General features: G+C 45.3%; 1 non-coding gene across 1 annotated transcript; it reads right to left on the bottom strand.

Annotated features, from left to right (window-relative positions):
• Window positions 1–1,127: 1,127 nt before the first annotated feature.
• Window positions 1,128–1,319, bottom strand: LOC116983011. The gene has a single exon (XR_004414591.1). It is a non-coding gene; the product is annotated as a U2 spliceosomal RNA (small nuclear RNA).
• Between the last annotated feature and the right edge of the window lie 24,098 nt (window positions 1,320–25,417).

Genomic DNA, 25,417 nt, shown 5'->3' with positions numbered 1-25,417 from the left:
CTGATCACCAGTGAGCGGTACCCAAGTTGAGTAGGCTAACAGAACATGTCCTTCATTGTGGTGAAGACCTGCCAGGAGCTCCAGTACAGTTTTTTGTTATAGTTGAATGTGTAATTCCTGTTTTGGAAACAGTGTACCATTTCTTGATGCTCCTCAGGTATGTTCCCTAGGATATGCGACGGAATGCTGTCATCAGGTTGATAGTGCTCCTGATCCAAGCACAGCAATGGCCTTCCCAATTCTGCAATTCTTTTAATGACCATGTCGAGGATCACTGGGAACCATGCTTGTGGACTTGGGCCACTGTAATTTGCGTAGTACCCGACTGATGAAGCCGTAGTACCTATTGAAGAGGTAGAAGGAAAGGAAAACATAGAGATTAGGTTCCCCCCACCCCTCAATACGCGGGAATGTCTCCATTGCCGCTGCCTTGAGATTGGTTTCATGTGACGTAAGTTAGTACGTGGTGATTTAATTGGATATAAGGAATCGATATCTGGTGTCCATATTGCTTAGTGATTTCAGCAAATATTTTTGGTTTAAATGTATGTTTACAGTATTTAGCTCACCTGATAGGTGAGTTACTCATGGTCAAACATGTTTGACAACATACGGTTTCCAATTGTTAATAAATTGTCCCCTAATATCGATGTTCTCCGCCCAAGTGGTTTGGTATATGCCACCACTGATGTTGTTATCTTATAAACGAACATGCAAATTTGGTGGATTACTGAGCAAATGCTTCACTAGAATTAAGTAAGTTAATATATAACATGTTTAAGTCAATTCATATTGGCATTAAGTATTACAAGCTCAGTAACACATCAGGACACATAAGATGTTACTCAAAACAGGTGGAAGTGTACAACCATAATCCTTCCTGCCGATAAATTCCATGATAACACTACAGATTAATCCATTTGCCCCCATATTACAGGTATGGAGATAGTTTTGAACACTAGTATCTCAGCTCATAGGAAAGGTACAAAGTTCAGTAGCTGGTAATGCTGCTATATCCCAATTACTTTGCCACGTAGTTGATTGGTGGTTAATGCACCATGACTGATAGTCTTAATGAATACCAGATAACAACGTTGTGGAAGGTCAACGTAAATATCTGGATATATATTTTGTGCACCGTTCCCAGAGGCACTGCAATACTGGGTCGATGCGTGGAGTGGACGGAGCAAGCCCCTATTCCATCTCCCTGTTCCAAAATTCAATTTAATATATGGTCCCTAGATAAGGGACGTATCAGATTATTAAACTGATAAGAACAGATACTGCACTTGATCTTAGCCAAAAGGCCGAGAAGTGATGCAGCTAAAGCTGTATCCAAGGATAGTTTGTCGTTAATATATAGACATGCCATGACGGAATGTTTCTAAGTGTCAGGGCTAGTTGATTCTGGATAACTTTGACTTAAATGCCGCAACGCTCATCATGGTTACTCCATCCAGGTAATTGCGGTATATCCGAAACTTATATGAGAAGGTACTGAATAGTGTGCATCTTCAAGGTCGATGTCTACCATAAAGTATCCTTGGATCCATGGTAGTAGTTACAAATCCCATGAATGGGTATACCTGGTGAAATACTCAAGTGGTTTATCAACGATGGTGTGACATTCACCATCGTGGGAGGGTAGACCACTTGGGGTGCTTGCTGAATTGGTGGCAAGATATTAATTCTATTCCCCTTGTATTTATTTTTTGGTATATAACTACCAAGAGTGATAGCTTCCTAACCAGGCGTGATTCATCCACCCCTTGTTAGTACAACCCTTAACCTTTATGTGATGGTAGGAACCATACTTATCTGTCTTCATTGTTGTTTTCTTCGGTTTCTGGTTCCTTGTTCTTGTAGGGACGATGTTTGTTGGGGGGTGGCACATTTTCCCCCTGGGGCCTGCTCTGGGCCGTGGCCTAAAATGCTACAGGTTTGGCATGCAGGCCCCGAGCTTTCACCAGTACCATGAGGTAGACGCCCCTGGTGGACACGTAGAGGTACTGCTGTCTGGTTTAGTGTGGTGCTCATTCCAGACTCTGCCCTCTTGTGCCGAATAGTTTGAACACTTCGTCCAGTTTTTTAGGACTGGTTTGGTAAGTGCCAGGTAGCAGGATCTGTGCTTATGAGGTCGGCGTTCTCATAGTCCTGTTAATTTCATAGATTGAGGGCAGGTTTGTGAGTTCATTTCAGAAGTTATGAGGTATACCGTTGAACAGTAGGGTCAGGTGTTTTGCCATACTACCCTGCCCTTCTGGAATGAGCAGGTGGACATGATAGCCGACGTCAGGGTACCAAATGCATTTTTAAAATATTTAGGTTAAACGCGCTGCTCAATGTATCCCCCAATAATGGCGGGCACTTTGAGTAAATGCAATTTAGGGAAGGCGTGATAAAACCAACGCCTCATGGCTACCTGTCTTGGAGAGGTTTTTTGGAAAAGACAGGTAGTAAGCTGGCCATCAGTTGAGACTGAAAAGCCATCTCGCTAGTGGTGGAGCCACATAGCGGCCACACCCAGCAGCTCTTCCTGATCCTGTACCTCAAGCATACTCCCGATATTGTTCAGCCAGTGACCCCTCTTCATGACCAGCCCAACCACTGGTCACCCCAAAGCTAACCACACTAAGGAGGAAGCGATGGGCAGTGCCTAGGCACTGTGGAGGGTATGCCTGAACCCTCCAGCGAGACTGCCCCTCACGTAGCGTGTCTCGCAGGAGCTCCTGCTCCAGGAGCCGCTCCAGCGGCTCAGGCGGCTGTCTCTCTCCCTGCGGGTGGAGAGACGTCCCCTCCGACAAGTCGGAAGCCACCGGCCGGATGCCTCTTCGGATGGCTAGACATCCAGCCCGCAGCTCAGGCACTAGCGGGACTGGCTTCGGCGCGGTGTGGGAATAGCGGGACGCCCGGTTAAATGTTCTTACTGCCTTCTTCTGGAGCTTTTGTGCCTTGTAGTAGCGAGACCGCCCCTCAAGCAGCGCGTCTCGCAGGCACCTGCACCGAGAGCCGCTCCAGCTCTCGTGCGGGTGGAGAGACGTCCCGTCCCAAATCGGGAACACCTGCCGGATGCCTCTTCGGGTGGCTATACATCCAGCCCGCTAGCGGGCTGGGCTCGGCACGGTGTCGGGGAATAGAGGAACACCGGGTCGCTCCTACCGCCTGTTGCTGCCCCCCTTCCCCCCGACGGGAAACGTTCCTCCTCGAACGGGGGACAGTTTTGTTCCAGAGCCTTTTTCTCTGCCTGTAAAACACAAGCAGAAAAAGGGGCTCCCCTGTAAAAGAAACCCGACCTCAGGGTACTCACCTGACGGTCCGTTTCATCTGTTGCGGGAGTGCCTAGCTCCCGCTGCCGCTGTTGCACTGCTGGCGTAAATGCCGCGCCTGCGCACTGAGCGGGTTCTTCACGTAGTCACTCACGTGACTCCGAAGTAAAATTACACATTTTCCTTGATTTTCATATCCTGTCCTATTTTCACATCTTGCACTTCCTTATCTTTAAACTTGCTGATCCATGCACCGCCCACTCCCCTGACATCAGTCTGAAGAAATGTCTCATCCCGAAACGTCACCCATTCCTTTTCTCCAGAGATGCTGCCTGTCCCGCTGAGTTACTCCGGCATTTTGTATCTATCTTCACTATATCTAGGCTTTCCATTATTCAGCAGGTTTCTATTAGATCTCCCCTCATCCTTCCACATTACAGCAAGTACAGGCCCAAAGCCATCAAACGCTTCTCATAGGAGTGTTTGATGGCTCCTATTAACCCCATTATCCCCGGGATTATTCTCCCAAACCTCCTCTGGATCCTCTCCAATGCCAGTACACTCCTCCTCAGATATGGGACCCAGTACTGCTCACAATATTCCAAATGTGGCCTGAGCAGTGTCTTTGAAAGACTCAGCAACATATCCTTGCTTTTATATTCTAGTCCTCTCTAAATGAATGCTCGCATAGCATCTGTCTTTCCGACTATGGACTCGACCTGCAAATTAACATTTTGGGAATGTTGCAGCAGCACATCAAGGTCCCTTTGCACCTCCTCTTTCTGAATCATCCCTACATTTGGAAATAGTCCATACCTTTACTCCTTCTACCAGCAGCATGACCGTGTATGTTACAAAGCCCAATTCCATTTGCCACTTCTTTTCCCACAGACCAAAGTGTCCAAGTCCTTCAGACTGACGGCTTGCTTCAAGTTACCTACCCCTCCACGTAACTGTGTATCATTTGCAAACCTGACAAATAAGCCACCAAATCCATCATCCAGTTCAATGACATATGATGTGCAAAGTAGCCGTAATATAGACGCCTGCGGAACACGACCAATCACCAGCAGCCATCCAGAAAATGTTCCCTTCATTGCTTTCTCTCTCTGCTTTCTACCAGTAAGCCGATCCATGCCAGTACCTCCCTCCATACCACGGGGTCCTATCTTACCTAGCAGCCTCTTGTGTGCCCCTTATCAAAGTACTTCTGAAAATCCAAACAGACAACATCCCCTGACTCTTCTTTGTCTATCCTGCTTGGTACTTCCTGGATGATTTCCAATAGATTTGTCAGGCATAATTGCCCCTTAACATCGTGACTACGAAAACTGATGGGACTTAATGTTACACGAAGAGCAGTGTGACATCTCAATATTACCAGTTTGTAGTATAACAAGAATAGGATTAATCCCGTATAAATAGTTGACAGCCTCGTTTAATCTGGGCAGAAAGAGTTCCTATATTACCAATATGTATTGGAACATAAATGTGTGAAACCAAGTATGTCAGGTGACAGGGATAATACTCTTTTCAAGATCATTCTTGAGTTCGCATCAGGATGCACAGGGCCTGGCACGCTACGGAATGCGACTGTATTGAATGTTAAAGTACAGGGACAATATATTTGAAGCACTGTCTGGAGTACATCACATCACTAACATCCTACCTACCCACTACTTCAGATACCTCCGGCCTCTTCTGGAAAAGACCCCAACTTTCCCACATTGGCATGATCAATAATCCTAGGCCTAGAGTGGAAGCAAGGTCACCTCGAACGCGAATGGCTGCCTGGGAGAAAAGAGACATATGTAGGTACAATTGTGAGGAAACACGTGATCCGGTAAAATAAATATGAACAAAAATGTATGACGACATATCGTCTCCCCTCCCCCCCCCCTCCCCATCAGGCAAGAGGTAGAGAAGTGTGAAAACGCAAGACTCCAGATTCAGGAACAATTTATTTCCGGCTGTTATCAGGGAACTGAATGATTCTATCAGCAACGAGAGTGTGGGCGTGAGCTACTCTCTCCCTTATTGGGGACCATTGGACTATATTTGTGGAGTTTACTGGGCTTTATCATGCACCAAACATCATTCCCTTTATCACCATATAACCATATAACAATTACAGCACGGAAACAGGCCATCTCGGCCCTACAAGTCCGTGCCGAACACTTATTTTCCCCTGGTCCCATCTACCTGCACTCAGTACAAACCCTCCATTCCTTTCCCATCCATATACTTATACAATTTATTTTTAAATGATAAAATTGAACCTGCCTCCACCACTTCCACTGGAAGCTCATTTCACACAGCTACCACTCTCTGAGTAAAGAAGATCCCCCTCATGTTACCCGTAAACTTCTGTCCCTTAATTCTGAAGTCATGTCCTCTTGTTTGAATCTTCCCTACTCTCAATGGGAAAAGCTTATCCACGCCAACTCTGTCTAACCCTCTCATCATTTTAAAGACCTCTATCAAGTCCCCCCTTAACCTTCTGTGCTCCAAAGAATAAAGACCTAACTTGTTCAACCTTTCTCTGTAACTTAGTTGCTGAAACCCAGGCAACATTCTAGTAAATCTCCTCTGTACTCTCTCTATTTTGTTGACATCCTTCCTATAATTGGGCGACCAAAATTGTACACCATACTCCAGAATTGGTCTCACCAATACATGTATCTGTACCCTGTGGATGGCTAGATGTTAGTTATGTATAACCTTTCTGTTGAATAGTTAGCATGCAACAAAAGCTTTTCACTATTCCTCTGTAAACGTGACAAGAAAGGAAGCTAAACTATGCTGACAAAAAAAATACTGTATCAGGGGCAACCGAGTGCTCATAGCACCGTTCTCTGGTCGCAGGTAATGTTCAAAATTCAATCTAAAATCCAAAAATCTGCAATGATAATATACACCAGGAGATGGCAGCAGATGCAGACTCCCTCTGGGCGACACTGAATGGAAACGCCCCTTGTTACACGAGATGCAAAGAGTACGCAGGGTCCAAGTTCAAGTTCAAGTGTATTGTCATGTGTCCCTGATAGGACAATGAAATTCTTGCTTTGCTTCAGCAGAACAGACAATAGTAGGTATTTACTACAAAACAGATCAGTGTGTCCATATACCATTACATAAATATATACACACATGAATAAATAAACTGATAAAGTGCAAATGGAGTTCGCACTGTGACCGGCTAGGCAGTCATGAGTATAGAGTGAGTACAGCAGGGGGCTGAGCACGCAGCCTTGAGGGGCTCCCGTGCTGATTGTAATCGAGGCTGACACATTTCCACCAATACGAACAGACTGCTCCTAATGCTCGTATTAAGCTAAAATCGCAAGTCAAGTCAAGTCAAGTCAATTTTATTTCTATAGCACATTTAAAAACAACTCTCGTTGACCAAAGTGCTTTACCTCAGTGTAGGTACAAACGTGCTATATACAGTGGTACATAGATCAACAATACATACATAAATACATACATACAGCGCTCCCTCAGAGGACCTCAAGAAAGGCTTGAGAGTAGAAATAGGTTTTAAGTCTAGACTTAAACGAGTCGATGGAGGGGGCAGTTCTGATGAGAAGAGGGATGCTGTTCCACAGTCTAGGTGCTGCAACCGCAAAAGCGCGTTCCCCCTGAGCTTATGCCTGGACCGCGGGATAGTCAGTAGCCCCAAGTCGGCCGATCTGAGGGACCTGGAGGCAGAATGGTAGGTTAGCAGATTTTTGATGTAGGTGGGGGCAAGCCCGTTAAAGGCTTTGTATACATATAGGAGGAGCTTGAAATTGATTCTGTACCATACTGGGAGCCCGTGGAGAGAGGCCAGAATCAGGGTGATGTGGTCCCTTTTACGGGTACCCGTCAGGAGTCTCGCTGTGGCGTTTTGGGCCAATTGCATACGGGACAGGGATGATTGGCTGATGCCGGTGTATCGGGAGTTGCAGTAATCAAGGCGGGAGGAGATAAATGTGTGGATGATCTTTTCCAGGTCGTCGAATTGGAGGAATGGTTTGATTTTAGCTATCGTGCGAAGCTGGAAGAAGTTAGCTTTTACCACAGCATTGACTTATTTATCAAACTTCAATGCGGAGTCAAATATCACGCCAAGGTTTTTGACGTGCGGTTTGAGTAAGGAGGTTAGGCTGCCTGCTATCATTTTGGTGGGGGCCGAGGGGCCTACAGGCAGCAATTAAAGAGCGCACCCCCAGAGGTGAGGACTGTTCAGAGCTGGTCGTGGGGGGCAGAGGAACAACTCCAGGACCTGCACTGTAGACCAGGCAATGTTCAGGGACTCGGCAATGGACCTGAACGAATATGCCACAGTCGTTACAGACTTCATAAAGATATGTGTGGAGGACTGTATCCCTACAAAAACCTTCAAAGTGTTCCCCAATCATGGATGAATGCTCGTATTGAGATGAATTTTGAGATCCGCACTCTTCTGAAGACCAGACACCGGGCATTCATGTCTGATGATACAGTCGTCTACAAGAAGTCCAGATACGACCTTGGTAAGGCCATCAAAAAGGCCAAAAGGGACTTCTGCTCCAAACTGGAGGATAAGACAGATGTTTGGCAGCTGTGGCGGGGCTTGAATGCAATCACCTACAAGGCGAGATCAGGAGGCAGCTCGAATGTCGGTGTAGCATCACTCCTTGACAAGCTCAATGCGTTTTACGCACGTTTTGATAGGGAGAATACTGATGTGCCTTCTTGAGCTCCCATTCGCTGTGATGGTATGTGAACTCTCGAAAAGCATCTGGACCTGATGGTATACCCGGTCGTGTTCTAAAGACCTGTGCGGACCAACTGGCTGGAGTTTTTATGGACATATTCAGCCTCTCAGTTCTGAGGTCTTAGGTTGCCACCTGCTTTAAAAGGGCATCAATTATACCAGTGCCCAAGAAGAGTAAGGTGACGTGCCTCAATGACTATCGACCAGTGGAACTAACGTCGGTGGTGATGAAGTGCTTTGAGAGGTTGATCATGGAGCAAATCAACTCCTACCTCGACAAAAACCTGGACCCACTGCAGTTCGCTTACCGCCACAACAGATCAATGATGGATGCGATCTTGTTGGCTCTCCACTCTGCTCTGGACCACTTGGACAACAAAAACTCATATGTCAGGCTGTTATTCATTGATTACAGCTTCTCATTTAATGCAATCATCCCCTCCAAGCTGGTTACCAAACTCGCAGAACTGGGTTTCTGCGCATCCCTCTGCAATTGGATCCTCGACTTCCTCATTCACAGATCACAGACTGTTCGTATTGGTGAAAATGTGTCAGCCTCAATAACAATCAGCACGGGAGCACCTCAAGGCTGCGTGCTTAGCCCCCTGCTCTACTCACTCCATACTCATGACTGCATAGCCGGGCATAGTGCGAACTCCATCATCAAGTTCGCCGACGACACCACTGTTGTGGGACGAATCACTGATGGGGATGAGTCAGAGTATAGAAGAGAGATCGAGCAACTGTCCATATGGTGCCAGCACAATAACCTGGCCCTCAACACCAGCAAAACCAAGGAACTGATTGTGGACTTTGGAAGGAGTAGGAGGGGGACCCACAGTCCCATTTATATCAACGGGTCGATGGTTGAAAGGGTCAAGAGCTTCAAATTCCTGGGCGTGCACATCTCTGAAGATCTTTCCTGGTCCGAGAACACTGATGCAATAATAAAGAAAGCACATCAGCGCATCTACTTCCTGAGAAGATTACGGAGAGTCGGTATGTCAAGGAGGACTCTCTAACTTCTACAGGTGCACAGTAGAGAGCATGCTGACCATTTGCATTGTGGCTTGGTATGGCAACTTGAGCGCCCTGGAGAGGAAAAGACTACATAAAGTAGTAAACACTGCCCAGCCCATCATCAGCTCTGACCTACCTTCCTTCGAGGGGATCTATCGCAGTCACTGCCTCAAAAAGGCTGGCAGTATCATCAAGGACCCACACCATCCTGGCCACACACTCATCCCCCGCTACCTTCAGGCTGAAAAGCAAACAGCTGATTGCATTTTCACTTTATTTCCATTGCCATTGCACTTTCAAGCACAAGGCAGACTCAAGCCAAACAGCTCATTACATTTTCACTAAATTTACATTACCATTGCAGTTTCAAGCACATGGCAGGCTCAAGCCAAACAGATTGCATTTTCACTTAATTTCCATTGCTATTGCAGTTTCAAGCACAGGGCAGGCCAAACAACTCATTTCATTTTCATTAAGGGCTAACAAATCATTTGTTCAAGTACATTGCATACTCACAGTGTTCTGTAGTTTCCCAGCTCAGACAGAGAGTCGTGACCTCTCCCTCGCCATCTTGCAAACAGACTGAGCCACGCCCACACGTCTGGGTTTTACAGTCCCTCCCACTCCCACCGGAAGGGGCGTGGCCTTCATGGCGGTGATTGACAGGAGAGAGAATCTCAAGATTTTTTAAACACTAATAAGTCTTTTATTTTTCATCAATGGGAAAAATCCTCGGGGCTTGCGCAGCGGAGGAGGACTCTGAGTAAGATGGCCAAAAAATCACAGTCATATGTGGTAGCTTTTTTTCTAAAATCAAAGCACAGTGCATACAGGAAGTGGTCAAGTTGAGACTTTTAATTATATAGATATGATAAACGAGAGAGAGAAAAAAGAGTTCAGTGTGTATATATACACATAGTCACATATGTTAGATAGGGCCTAATGCCAATGCAAACAAAAAACTGGTCATGACCTGTTGATTGCCATTTTATGTTCGTAAAAAAGTCCGTATTTTGTCCAATATTAGAATTTCTAGTGGCAATGAAGGAAATGCATTGCTGGAAAATGGGACAATTGAATAGCCACCGGCAGTGGTTGGAGTAGCTTTTGAAGAGAGCAATAGTGGTTTCTGATTCGTAGGATATTTTCTAACCAATAACAGAGGCCAACCCCACTGCCATTAAGGCAGAAGCATAATCGGATCTATTAGGCGTGAAGTCAGGGGCCATAGTAATGAAAAGGGGAGGCTTGTACAACCGAGCGTGAATCAATAAAAATATTTGTTTCAGTAATACCATAGGCATCCTCTTCTGAACTATGAATGTCATACCGGGTCATGTGTTCACTACAAATGCGGAACCAATGGGTGAAAAATGACAAAAACGTGAACTGGGACCATAACCTCGTGGATGAGGATTGGGGCCTGTTTCTGGAGTTGCAATGGCTGATGTCCAATAACAGAGTTGCCTCATTACTACCAGGGATCATCAGTGTACCTACTCAAGTGGTAGATGAAAATGAAGGGCGTCAGTCATTCAATGGCAGGATATTATGGGTTCCAGTTCCAGGGATCAGAGTAAATAAATGAGGCTCATGCCTCCGAACCAGTTCCACTGTACACTAAACATCTGTCGGTGATCTATAGATAATTTTAATAGAGTGATCACATTATTTCTCAGTCATATCAAATGACTGGTACATATTAGATGGTTGTTGAAAAGGATACATGTCACCAGGTAAGGGAGCTGCGATGGAAAAATAGAACACGTCTGGCGTACCTGAAAGATAAATACTCTAATCTAGCACAAATAATGTCACAATAATCAATAATGCAAATATTAGAATGAGGGGACCGTGGTGAACAAGGGAAGTCAAGGGCAGAATAAAACCAAAATAGAAGGTAGATAACATTGCAAAGATTACCATATAACCATATAACAATTACAGCACGGAAACAGGCCATCTCGACCCTTCTAGTCCGTGCCGAACACATAATCTCCCCTAGTCCCATATACCTGCGCTCAGACCATAACCCTCCATTCCTTTCCCATCCATATAACTATCCAATTTATTTTTAAATGATAAAAACGAACCTGCCTCCACCACCTTCACTGGAAGCTCATTCCACACAGCTACCACTCTCTGAGTAAAGAAGTTCCCCCTCATGTTACCCCTAAACTTCAGTCCCTTAATTCTCAAGTCATGTCCCCTTGTTTGAATCTTCCCTACTCTCAGTGGGAAAAGCTTTTCCACGTCAACTCTGTCTATCCCTCTCATCATTTTAAAAACCTCTATCAAGTCCCCCCTTAACCTTCTGCGCTCCAGAGAATAAAGCCCTAACTTGTTCAACCTTTCTCTGTAACTTAGTTGCTGAAACCCAGGCAACATTCTAGTAAATCTCCTCTGTACTCTCTCTATTTTGTTGACATCCTATAATTAGGCGACCAAAATTGTACACCATACTCCAGAATTGGCCTCACCAATGCCTTGTACAATTTTAACATTACATCCCAACTTCTATACTCAATGCTCTGATTTATAAAGGCCAGCACACCAAAAGCTTTCTTTACCACCCTATCTACATGAGATTCCACTTTCAGGGAACTGTGCACAGTTATTCCCAGATCCCTCTGTTCACCTACATTCTTCAATTCCCTACCATTTACCATGTACGTCCTATTTTGATTTGTCCTGCCAAATTAGTGGGAAGCCAGACGATTGGGAAGCTTTCAAAGAACTACAGAAGGAAAATAAAAAGGCAAGATGGGGAGAGAAGGTGAAATACAAAGGTAAGAATGCCAATAATATAAAATAGGATAGCAAGAGTTTCTTCAGATATATAAAGAGCAAGAAAGAATCAAGAGTGGACATTGGACCGCTGGAATAGTGGAGGAGACGTGATAATGGGGAATAAAGAAATGGCAGGAGAATGAATAACTTTTTTTGCATCAGTTTTCACACTGGGAGACCTCAGAACATTCCTGAAATTCAAGAGAGTCAGGTGGAAGTTAGTGAAGTGGCTATTAGTAAGAATATGCTGGGGAAACTGAAAGATCGAAAGGTGAATAGGTTACCTGGGCCGGATGGAGTGCACCCAGGGTTCTGAATGAGGTGGCTTTAAAGATTGTGGAGGCATGAATAGTGATATTTCAAGATTCATTAGAGTCAGGAGCGGTTCCGGACAATTGGAAGATTGCCAATAGTACTCTGCTGTACAAGAAGGGAGCAAAGCAGAATAGTGGAAACGTTTAGCCGGTCAGGCTGACGTCACTGGTTGGTAAGATTGTATAAAGGATGAGAAGATTTTATAAGAGTCCGTTATAACGGATGAGGTTACGGAGTTCATGACAAGATAGGCCGAAGTCAGAGTGGATTTGTGAAGGGGAGATCTTGCCTGACATATCTGCTGGAATTATATGAAACGGAAAGTCAGTGAATGTTGTTTACCCAGATTTTCAGAAGGAATTTGATAAAGTGTCACATGCGAGACTGCAAAGGAAGACGAGTGCTTGTGGTATCAAAGGGGAGATAGTAGCATGGATAGCAGTTTGGCTGGATGGCAGAAGGCAATGAGTGGAACAAAGAGCTTTCTTTGGTTGTCTGCCAGTGACTAGCGGAGTTCCGCAGGGCTCGGTGTTGGGGCCGCTACTCTGAACATTCTATATTAATGATTTGGATGAGAGGATGGAAGGATTTGTGGCCAAGTTTGAAGATTATACGAAAATATTTAGAGAGGCAGGTAGTGTAGAGAAAACAGGGACTCTGCTACATTTATTTCAGGAGGACTAGAATACAAAAGCAGGGATGTAATGCTGAGGTTCGATAAGAAGCTGATCAGGCCCCATTTTGAGGAATTCTGGGCCCCGTATCTGAGGAAGGATGTGGTGGCTATGGAGAAGGTCCAGAGGAGGTTTAGAAGAATGATGCCGGGAATGAGTGGGTTAAAAAAATGATGATAGTTTGACGCCACTGAGCCTGTACTCGTTGGTGTTAAAAGGATGTGTGGGGGGGGGGGGGGGGTATTGAAAGTTGCCGAATAGTGAAAGGCTTGGATAGATTTGATGGAGAGAAGATATTTCCACTATAGGAGAGTTTACGAACAGATGTCCTAGCTTCAGAATTGAAGGACGTTCCTTGAGGAAGGAGACGAGAAGGGTGTTTGTAAGTTACAGGGTGGATCATCTGTGGAATGTCTTGCCACTTAAGGCTGTGGAGTCCAAGTGAATGGATATATTTAGGAAGAGATTGATAGATTCTCGATTAGTAGGGATGTAAGGAGTTATGGGGAGAAGACAGGCGATTGGGGTTGGGAGATAGAGATAGATCAGCCATTACTAACTGGCGGAGTATACTTGAAGTGCCGAATGGACTAATTCTGCTCTCATCACTTATGAATTTATGAAGTTAATATCAGACATAACGCCAAATGTACAGCGTCCGTAGCCGGCATCGTTTACTAAATATAGGACCCAGTAATTCATACAAAGAGCGCCAATGCTGATTACTATGGAGAAGGTGCTTGGGAAGCTGACAGGGCTGAAGGTGGATGTCACCTGGAACGGACGGACTGCATCCTCGGGTTCTGAAAGTTTTAGCTTTAGAGATTGTGGAGGCATTGATAGTGATATTTCAGGAATCACTAGAGTCAGGAGTAGTTCCAGATGATTGGAAAATTGCCAATATGACCCCGATGCACATGAAGGAAGCAAAGCAGAATAGTGGGAACTATCGGCCGATTAGTCTCACTTCAGTTTTTGGTAAGATTTTAGTCCATTATAACCATATAACCATACAACAATTACAGCACGGAAACAGGCCATCTCGACCCTTCTAGTCCGTGCCAAACATGTATTCTCCCCTAGTCCCATATACCTGCATTCAGACCATAACCCTCCATTCCTTTCCCGTCCATATAACTATCCAATTTATTTTTAAATGATAAAAATGAACCTGCCTCCACCACCTTCACTGGAAGCTCATTCCACACAGCCACCACTCTCTGAGTAAAGAAGTTCCCCCTCATGTTACCCCTAAACTTCTGTCCCTTAATTCTCAAGTCATGTCCCCTTGTTTGAATCTTCCCTACTCTCAGTGGGAAAAGCTTATCCACGTCAACTCTGTCTATCCCTCTCATCATTTTAAAGACCTCTATCAAGTCCCCCTTACCTTCTGCGCTCCATAAGAATAAAGCCCTAACTTGTTCAACCTTTCTCTGTAACTTAGTTGCTGAAACCCAGGCAACATTCGAGTAAATCTCCTCTGTGCTCTCTCTATTTTGTTGACATCCTTCCTATAATTAGGCGACCAAAATTGTACACCATACTCCAGAATTGGCCTCACCAATGCCTTGTACAATTTTAACATTACATCCCAACTTCTATACTCAATGCTCTGATTTATAAAGGCCAGCACACCAAAAGCTTTCTTTACCACCCTATCTACATGAGATTCCACTTTCAGGGAACTGTGCACAGTTATTCCCAGATCCCTCTGTTCACCTGCATTCTTCAATTCCCTATAATTTACCATGTACGTCCTATTTTGATTTGTCCTGCCAAGATGTAGCACCTCACACTTATCAGCATTAAACTCCATCTGCCATCTTTCAGCCCACTCTTCCAACTGGCATAAATCTCTCTGTAGACTTTGAAAAACTACTTCATTATCCACAACCCCACCTATCTTAATATCATCTGCATACTTACTAATCCAATTTACCACACCATCATCCAGATCATTGATGTACATGACAAACTACAGTGGACCCAACACAGATCCCTGTGGCACCCCACTAGTCACTGGCCTCCAACCTGACAAACAACCATCCACCATTACTCTCTGGCATCTCCCATTCAGCCACTGTTGAATCCATCTTGCTACTCCACCATTAATACCCAACAATTGAACCTTCTTAACCAACCTTCCGTGAGGAACCTTGTCAAAGGCCTTACTGAAGTCCATATATACAACATCCACTGCTTTACCCTCATCAATTTCCCGAGTAACCTCTTCAAAAAATTCAAGAAGATTAGTCAAACATGACCTTCCAGGCACAAATCCATGTTGACTGTTCCTAATCAGACCCTGTTTATCCAGATGCTTATATATATTATCTCTAAGTATCTTTTCCATTAATTTGCCCACCACTGACGTCAAACTAACAGGTCTATAATTGCTAGGTTTACTCTTAAACCCCTTTTTAAACAATGGAACAACATGCGCAGTACGCCAATCCTCCGGCATTATTCCCGTTTCTAATGACATTTGAAATATGTCTGTCATAGCCCCATTATAAAGGATCAGTTTACAGAGGATTTTGAAGTTCACGATAAAATAGGCCAGTCAGCATGTCTATGTGAAGGGGAGATCTTGCTTGACCAATTTGTTGAAAGTCTTTGAAGAAGTATATAGCAGGACAGACAAAGGAGAGTCAATAGATATTATTGTCTTAGATTTCCAGAAAGCCTTTGATAAGGTGCCACACGTGAGGCTGCTACTGAGAGACCACGATATCAAAGGGCACACACTTGCATGTCTAGGAGGTTGGAGGGATGGCAGAAGACAAAGAGTGGCAATAAAGGGGGCTTTTTCAGGTTGGCTGACAATGACTAGCGGAGTTCCGTGGGGCTCGTTGCTGGGGCCGCTACCCTTCACGTTGTATATTAATGATGAATGAGGGGATTGAAGGTGTAATGGCCAAGATTAGATATTATACGAAAATAGATGGAGGGGCAGGTAGTGTCTGTAGAAGGACTTAGATAGGTTGTGAGAGTGAACGGAGAAGTGGCAGACGGAATATAGTGTAACACAGGCGTAGCCTATTTTCTAAATGGGGAGATAATCTAAGAAATCGGAGGTGCAAATGGATTTGGGATCTGCAAGTCCAATCAGTAGTAAAGAAAGCAAACTCGATGCCAGCGGTTATTTCAAGATGGCTTGTATACAAAAACAGGGATGCAAAATGCAAAGGCGCTGGAAAGGCCGCATTTGGAATATTCAGAACAATTTTGGGCACCAGCTCTGAGGAAGGATCTCTAGCGGGTCCAGAGGAGGTTTACAAGAATGGTCTCAGGAATGTGTGGGTTGACCTATGATGAGTGTTTGGGACTATTCTCGCTGGAGTTTAGAATAATGAGGGAGGATCACATTGATACATATAGAATAGTGAAAGGCTTGGATAGAGTGGATGTGGAGAGGATGTTGCTACTAGTTGGAGATCTAGGACTGGAGGTCATAGCCTCAGAGTGTAAAGGACATTCTTTGATGAAGTAGATGAGGAGACATTTTTTTAGTCAATCATAAGGTCAAATGTTCATAAGGCACATGAGTAGAATTAGACCATTCGGCCCATGAAGTCTACTCTGCCATTCAATCATTGGTGATATATCTCTCCCTACTAACCCCATTCTGCTGCCTTTTCCCCATCACCCCTGATACCCGTACTAATCAAAAATCGATCTATCTCTTCCTTAAACATTTCCAATGAATTGGCCTCCACAACCTTCTGTGGCAAAGAATTCCACAGATTCACCACCCTCTGATTAACAACATTTCTTATTATCTCCTTCCTAAATGAAAGTCCTTTAATTCTCAGGCTGTAACCTCTCCCATTTGTGCAAATTGGAGGGTGGTGAACCTGTGGAATTCTTTCCCACAAATGCTGTGAAGGCCATGTACTGTAATGGATATTTTAAGGCAGAGAAGAATCGACTGTTGATTATTAGTGATGTTTTGGGTTAAGGGTAGTGCCAGCCAGGTGAATCAGGTTAGGAGGATCCAGAGCAATATAACACGTGGAGTGGACTGATGCTCTGACATCATGGAATGTGACACGATGACAACGCTTACACAGAGGCCAAACTTTGTTCTTGGAAAGAGGAAATGGCAATAGTGCAATATATACAGAAACAACACTTCCTTTGTAATCAAAATGGGTAACTCACTTAAGGCCTGGACGGATCGGAACAGTGCACATTCTAGTATCGTAAAAAATGAGACAAAACGCGATGTATTCTAAATAGGCGCAGGTCAATTGTGGTTATAACATTGGCAACATTAATTTGCGTTTAGTTTAGTTTAGTTTAGGTGAGTGATTATAGCATGGAAACAGATCGGTCCCACCGAATCCAGGCCGACCATCGAACACCGATTCACGCTAGATCTATGTCATCCGTCTTTCAAATCTACTCATCATATATTTCGGCCACTTTATAGAGACCAATTAAGTCACAATCCCGCACGGCTCTGGGATGTGAGGGGAAACCGCAGCAGGCCACTCGGTAACAGGGAGAACTTGCAAACTCCACGCAGACAGCACCCAAGGCCAGGATTGAACCAGGGTCTCTACCGCTGAGTCAGCGTCTGTAAGTGAATTACCCCAGGTTTGGCGGCAGTGTTAATTTGGCGATATCACAGGAATATGAGCATGACGAGGATCAGGTGCAGAATCTGGCTACTGGATAATTGACCAAGGCTAATGGAATGTTGGCCTTCATAACAAGAGGATTTCAGTATAGGAGTAAAGAGGTTCTTCTGCAGTTGTATAGGGCTCTGGTGAGACCACATCTGGAGTATTCTGTACAGTTTTGGTCTCCTAATTTGAGGAAGGACATCCTTGTGATTGAGGCAGTGCAGCGTTGGTTCACGAGATTGATCCCTGGGATGGCGGGACTGTCATATGAGGAAAGATTGAAAGACTAGGTTTGAATTCACTGGAGTTTAGAAGGATGAGGGAGGATCATATAGAGACATATAAAATTATAAAAGGACTGAACAAGCTAGATACAGGAAAAATGTTCCCAATGTTGGGCGAGTCCAGAACCAGGGGCCACAGTATTAGAATAAAGGGGAGGTTATTTAAAACTGAGGTGAGAAAAAAAAATGTCACCCAGAGAGTTGTGAATTTGTGGAATTCCCTGCCACAGAGGGCAGTGTAGTCCAAGTCACTGGATGGATTTAAGAGAGAGTTAGATAGAGCTCTAGGGGCTAGTGGAGTCAAGGGATATGGGAAGAAGGCAGGCACGGGTTATTGATAGGGGACGATCAGTCATAATCAGTCATAGGAAAGGGGGAGATGCAACGAGACCTGGGTGTCATGGTACACCAGTCATTAAAAGTAGGCATGCAGGTGCAGCAGGCAGTGAAGAAGGCGAATGGTATGTTAGCATTCATAGCAAAAGGATTTGAGTATAGGAGCAGGGAGGTTCTACTGCAGTTGTACAGGGTCTTGGTGAGACCACACCTGGAGTATTGCGTACAGTTTTGGTCTCCTAATCTGAGGAAAGACATTCTTGCCATAGAGGGAGTACAGAGAAGGTTCACCAGACTGATTCCTGGGATGTCAGGACTTTCATATGAAGAAAGACTGGATAGACTCGGTTTGTACTCGCTAGAATTTAGAAGATTGAGGGGGGATCTTATAGAAACTTACAAAATTCTTAAGGGGTTGGACAGGCTAGATGCAGGAAGATTGTTTCCGATGTTGGGGAAGTCCAGAACAAGGGGTCACAGTTTAAGGATAAGGGGGAAATCTTTTAGGACCGAGATGAGGAAAACATTTTTCACACAGAGAGTGGTGAATCTGTGGAATTCTCTGCCACAGAAGGTAGTTGAGGCCAGTTCGTTGGCTATATTTAAGAGGGAGTTAGATGTGGCCCTTGTGGCTAAAGGGATCAGGGGGTATGGAGAGAAGGCAGGTACAGGATACTGAGTAGGATGATCAGCCATGATCATATTGAATGGCGGTGCAGGCTCGAAGGGCCGAATGGCCTACTCCTGCACCTATTTTCTATGTTTCTAATCACAATGAATGGCGGTGTAGGCCCGAATGGCCTCCTCCTGCACCGATGTTTCTATGTTTCTACGTCTAATCATGTGAAACAATGCTGATTTTAACTTAACCGAGACATGGATTTGTGAATGAAGGAACTGTAGGTTCTGGTTTACACCGGCAATAAATCCTGGAGTAATGCAGTGGGACAGGCAGCATCTCCGGACAGAACAAATGGGAGACGTTTCGGGCCGAGACGCTTCTTAGATCCGATAGTCAGGGGAAGAGACAGTTTAGAGATATGGAAGGGCAAGGTGTGAAAATGGCATATCAAAGCAAACGATGCTAAGAGAATGTAGAATGGTTAATTGTTGGCTGAGGGGAAGCTGACAAGAAAGCATACACTCAGTGAAATTAACCAGGACAGTGAAACGTCAGAGAACTAGGATGGGGAGGGACAGAGTGAGAGGAAACGCAAGCTTTAGTTGAAGTTTGTGAACTCAATAATTACAACCGCTGGGGTGTAAGCTGCCCGAGCGAAATATGATGCTCTGTTCCTCCAATGTGCGTTGGGCCTCACTCTGACTGTAGAGGGGCCCAGGACAGAGCTCTGTATGGGAATGGGGGGGGGGAAGTTAAAGTGTTTAGCAACCGGGAGATCACGTAGGCCAAGGTGGATTGGTGTAGCTGTTGTAAAACACATGGCTTCGCTGCTATCGACATTATGACACGTTCACTTATGGCAACGTAGAACAGTACAACATGGGAACAAGCGCGTTGTCCCTTAATATCCTTGCCGAACGTGGCGCCACGTAAAACTCGTCGTTTCTGGTCGTACGTGTGTTATATTTCTCCATTCCTCACATATCTAGATGCTACTGTCATCAGTGACGTGCGGTGAGGTCAATGGCTGGGGAGGCTCTGGCTAGTATCAGCGGCTCGGCCCTCCCTGTATTGATCAACGCGTCTCCCCAAGGAGAGAGAGGGGTGGAGTTGTGGCTGGGAGGGAGGGAGAGAGAGAGAAGGAGGGAGAGAGAAGGAGAGAGATAAGGGAGGGAGAGAGAGAGAAGGAGGGAGAGAGAAGGAGGGAGAGAGAAGGGGAGAGAGAGAGAGAGAAGGGAGAGAAAGAGAGAAGGAGAGAGAGAAGGAGAGAGAGAGGAGGGGGAGGGAGAGAGGAGGGGGGAGAGAGATGGAGAGAGAGAGGGAGAGAGAGAGAAGGGAGAGAGAGGAGAGAGAGAAAAGGGGAGAGAGAGAAGGGGAGAGAGAAGGGGAGAGAGAGAATGGGGAGAGAAGGGGAGAGAGAAGGGAGAGAGAGGAGAGAGAGAAAGGAGAGAGAGAGCATGGGGAGATAGAGAGAATTGGGAGAAAGAGAAGGGGAGAGAGAGATAATGGGGGAGAGAGAGATGGGGGAGAGAGAGGAGAGAGAGAGAGAGAGAGGAGAGAGAAAAGGAAGAGAGAGAGAGAAGGAAGAGAGAATAGGGAGAGAGAAGGGGAGAGAGGGGGAGAGGAGAGAGAGAAAAGGGGAGAGAGAGAGAGAGAAGGAAGGGATGAGAAGGGGGAGAGAGAGAGAATGGGGAGAGAGAACGGGGAGAGAGAATGGGGAGAGAGAAGGGGGAGAGAGGGGGAGGAGAGAGAGAAAAGGGGGAGAGAGAGAGAGAGTGAGAAAGGAGAGAGAGAGAGAGAGAGAGAGAGAGAGAGAGAGAGAGAGCGAGCATGGGGAGAGAGAATGAGGAGAGAGGGAAGGGGGAGAGAGAATGGGGAGAGAGAGAGGGGGAGAGAGGAGAGAGAGAGCGAGAAGGGAGCAAGAGAGAAGGGAGAGAGAGAGAGAAGAGAGAGAGAAGGGAACGGAACGAGAGAGGAGCGAGAGAAGGGAGAGAGAGGAGAGAGAGAAAGGAGAGAGAGAGAGAGAGCACGGCGAGAGAGAGAGAATGTGGAGAGAGAAGGAAGAGAGAAGTGAGAGAGAATGGAGAGAGAGAAGGGAGAGAGAGAGAAGGGAGAGAGGGAGAAGGGAGAGAGGAACGATGGCACGTTATAACCCGCAGCCGTCCCATTCTGACCGCTGTCGAACCCCTCACTGCATCATTGCACCCTTCTTCACGGCGGCCCAGTGATGTCTCGGCTCTGACAATTCGAGGGATCGAACTAGTAACAACACAGAGCAGCCCCGGGCCCCGCACTCCCCGACTGCTGAAGCTCGCTAACGTGGAGGGAGAGTGAGGTAGCGTCTATTACGTGGGCTGAGATAAGGTAATTGACGCTCGCTCTCCCTTCACTGGGCTCAAGACACGCCCCCTTGTGAGGCAGATGTGATCGCTGCCTCCCCTGGAGTTTTTACATTGCAGTTTAATGTGAGACCAGCGAGAATAAATTTAATATCTTTGCATGTGAAATATGTAACCTGGACTATGGAAGGCGAGGACATGTAATGAAGGGGTTTACACACTTTACTTTGGTGAATTACATAAAGATAGTATCAGGCACTCGCTTATTGCCCGCGCTCCATGCAGTTTCTGAGGGGTTGCGCAATCAGAGGGGAGGCTCAGCTCGCCGCTGCCTCACCTCTCATGTCTCCCTGTATTTGCAGCGGAGCTGCGAAAAATGTGACGATTTTGACTATAAATCATTATTAGATTCATATAGAAATGACATTTATAACAGATCAGTGGGAAAATCTTTATATTCATTTTATTTTATTATTATTTTTCTTTACTTTTCTGAACAGCTATTTTCATTGGGAGTATGACAGGTGAGGCTCTGCCTGCCCTGCCTCCCCTGACCGCACGTCCCTGACTGTCATATCTACGTCCACTGATACCCAAGGCAGCTACCAATCTCAACTATGTGCGCAAAACTTTGTCCCGCATATCTTCTTGAAACATTGGCCCACTAAACAGACAGTCATTTGCAGTCCAAGCTGTTGCTTATTCCACAATCGTCCTTGCTAAAATTGCGAAGAGCTTATGGGAATCTGTTGTGTTTATATTTTGTCTCCTATTTTATTTAATGTCTATATGGACGAATTGTCAAATCAGTTAAATAGACTAAAAACTGGCTGTCTTGTGCGCAACACTATTGTTAATCATCTGATGTATGCAGACGACCTGGTCCTGCTCTGTCCATCTAGTGCTGGGCTGCAGCAGATGCTGAAGGTGTGCTCTCAGCATGGCCTTGATTATGACATTAAGTATAACGCTAAGAAAAGCCGCATAATGGTAGTTAGAAGCGCTGAGGACAGGGAATCAACTTTTCCGACCTTTTATTTGTCAGACAGTCCTCTTGCTGTGTGTGAGGAAATTAAATACTTAGGTCATGTCATATCTGATGACTGGAAGGATGACAAAGACCTCTACCGACAGCGTTGTAAAATTTATCTTCAAGCCAACATGCTTATAAGGAAGTTTTATATGTGCTCTGACTCTGTGAAGTGCTCCCCGTTCAGAACCTACATCACACCGTTATATACTGCTCAATTGTGGTCTAATTATAAGAAAAAGAGTATGCAGAGGCTCAAGGTAGCATACAATGATGCAATGAGGTTGCTACTTCGTGTCCCTAGATGGCATAGTGCCAGTCAATTGTTTGTGTCTACTAGAGTGCCAACCTGTGAGGCACTCTTAAGACAGCTGATGTTTAGTTTTATGTGTCGCCTGGACAGGTCAGAGAACCACATAATTGAAGCCCTAGTCACCCCTCTGAAAAGCTGCTATAGATTCACTTCTAGGCTAAGACGGCATTGGTGTAATAGCTTATATATATTTTAGGCTAATATGCAATTTTTTAATGTATCATTGTAATTCTTTGTACTGTTTGATGTGTTATATGGACCTGTGTCTGAAATAAAGCTTTAATAATAATAATAATAATATATATTGCCTGATATTTCGCTAGAATCTGATCAGGGAAGCAATTTTAAAGCTCGGAGTGGCTGTGGGGATATTTAGGACATTGAGACTCTCGAAAGTACATATTGCGACCCAATCTGAAATGTTTCAATTTTCAATCTTGAAATATATACGTTTTGCAGTTAAATCTATGGACGTTAAATAATGCGGCATGTTTGGGTCAGTCCAAGTGTCCTTTGGTCAAGATGAAAGGTGCTGAGTTCAAATGGTTTCAATCGTCTTGCAAATGGACATTGTGGAACAGCAGCCTGCTCTCCAGAAGTGGTGTCGCATACTTGCAATGCCCTCACACAAACGCCACGTTATTCTCTGCCATCGTATTGCAGGGAAGTCCCCTTTGTACAAAATAAAATCTGATAATCCTGTCCGGGAAATCTCAGGTCACTTTACTATTGCTGCCAGTTGCCAGAAAAGAATCCCTCTGGTCAGTTGCAAAACCACATTGAGGTACATTGTTTTTTGTGTTTATTTTAGATGTGAGCACAGCTGGACGAGACCGACGCATTGGTGTAAATAATCTCAGAAATAGAAGTCCCAGATTAGAACACTGACAGACAGAAACAGCATCTAATTGTCCCTACCAACGCAGTAGAGAATTAGGCCGTGCACCATGCAAATCTTCAACCGATTCAAAAGCATGGTGAATGTTTCAGATAGTTTTCTGCACATCATTTGATAATATAATGAAGATTATATCCACGTTCACATGAGGTAAAGAAATCCAGAACTCGTAGTTTGTGCAAACATTCGGAAAGCTGGAATGGGGAGAGGGAAGTTCCTTGACACAGTGCTCTCTCGATACAAACTCACTCTTTTATTAAACTTCTCCCCACGTCTCCCAGAACTGTCAATACCCGAATGTCAATGTGAAGGAAACCATGTTCTGCCTGAAAGGCTGAGGATAGTGTGAGGCGGGAGATTTGTACCAACATGTAATATGTGTATTCAGTTATCGATGGAAGTAAAGTAGCCTGAAGCTGACCCATGATGATCCTGGCCTGGTTGTGGGTGATGAGGCAGAGAAACATTGAAACATAGACAATAGGTGCAGGACTAGGGCATTTGGCCTTTCGAGTCAGCACCACCATTCAACATGATCGTGGCTGATCATCCACAATCAGTAACCCGTCCCTGCTTCTTCCCCATACCCCTTGATTCTGTTAGCCATTGGGGCTAAATCTAACTCTCTCTTGAAAACATCCAACGAATATTAGCCTCCACTGCCTTCTGTGGCAGAGAAGTCCACAGATTCACAATTCTCTGGGTGAAAAAGGTTTTCCTCATCTCAGTAATAAATAGCCTACACCCTATTCATAAACTGTGACCCCTGGCTCTGGACTCCCCAAACAAGGGGAACATTTTTTCTGCATCTAGCCTCTCCAATCCCTTTAGAATTGTATATGTTTCTACAAGATCACCTCTCATCCTTCTAAATTCCAGTGAATACAAGCCCAGTCGACCCATTCCTTCATCATATGTCAGTCCCGCCATCCTGGGAATTAACCTGGGAAACCTACACTACACTACAGGTCATAGAAAGGAGTTACAGGGAGGTGGTCACTCCAAGACCACGGGAGACAGAAAACTGGGTCACAGTTAGGAAGGGCAATGGGCAGAGGCAGGGACTGGTGAGTACCCCGGTGGCTGTACACCTTGAAAATAAGTACTCATGTTTGAGTAAGGGTGGGGGAGACAGCCTACCTGGGGGCAGCGACAGCGGCCGGGCCTCTGGCACAAAGACCGGTCCGGTTGCTCAGAAGGGTAAGGAAAAGAAGGGGAGGGCAATTGTAATAGGGGACTCTATAGTCAGGGGGTCGGATAGGCGATTCTGTGGACGCAGACAGGAGTCCCGGATGGTAGTTTGCCTCCCTGGTGCCAGGGTCAGGGATGTGTCTGAACGTGTCCAAGAAATCCTGAAATGGGAGGGAGAGGAGCCTGAGGTTGTGGTGCATATAGGTACCAACGACATAGGTAAAAAAAGAGAAGAGGTCCTGAAAGAAGAATTTAGGGAGTTAGGTAGAGAGTTAAGGAGAAGGACTGGAAAGGTAACAATCTCAGGATTACTGCCTGTGCCACGCGACAGTGAGAGTAGGAATGGAGCGAGGTGGAGGATAAATGCGTGGATGAGGGACTGGTGCAGTGGGTATGGATTCAAGTTTCTGGATCATTGGGACCTCTTTTGGGGAAGGTGCGACCTGTACAGAAAGGACGGGTTGCACTTGAACTCAAGGGGGACTAATATCCTGGCGGGGAGATTTGCAAAGGCTACTGGGGAGACTTTAAACTAGTATGGTTGGGGGGAGGGACTCAAATTGGGAAAGTTAGCAGTCAGTGTGTGAAGCAGGGGGCAGAGAATGGTAGCACTCTGACCCAAAATGTAGGGGAGAGAGAAGAAAAAGAAAATAATCAGAGAATAAGAGAGGGTGGGTTTCTTAAATGTGTATATTTTAATGCTAGGAGCATTGTAAGAAAAGTGGATGAACTTAGAGCCTGGATTGACACCTGGAAGTATGATGTTGTGGCGATCAGTGAAACATGGTTGCAGGAGGGCTGTGATTGGAAACTAAATATTCCAGGATTTCGTTGCTTCAGGTGTGATAGAATTGGAGGGGCAAGAGGTGGAGGTGTTGCATTGCTTATCAGGGAAGATATTACAGCAGTGCTTTGGCAGGATAGATTAGAGGGCTCGTCTAGGGAGGCTATTTGGGTGGAACTGAGA

The sequence above is a fragment of the Amblyraja radiata genome, chromosome 17 (genome assembly GCF_010909765.2).
Source record: "Amblyraja radiata isolate CabotCenter1 chromosome 17, sAmbRad1.1.pri, whole genome shotgun sequence".
Lineage (NCBI taxonomy): Eukaryota > Metazoa > Chordata > Chondrichthyes > Rajiformes > Rajidae > Amblyraja > Amblyraja radiata.
This window is presented reverse-complemented; position numbering and strand designations above follow the sequence as displayed.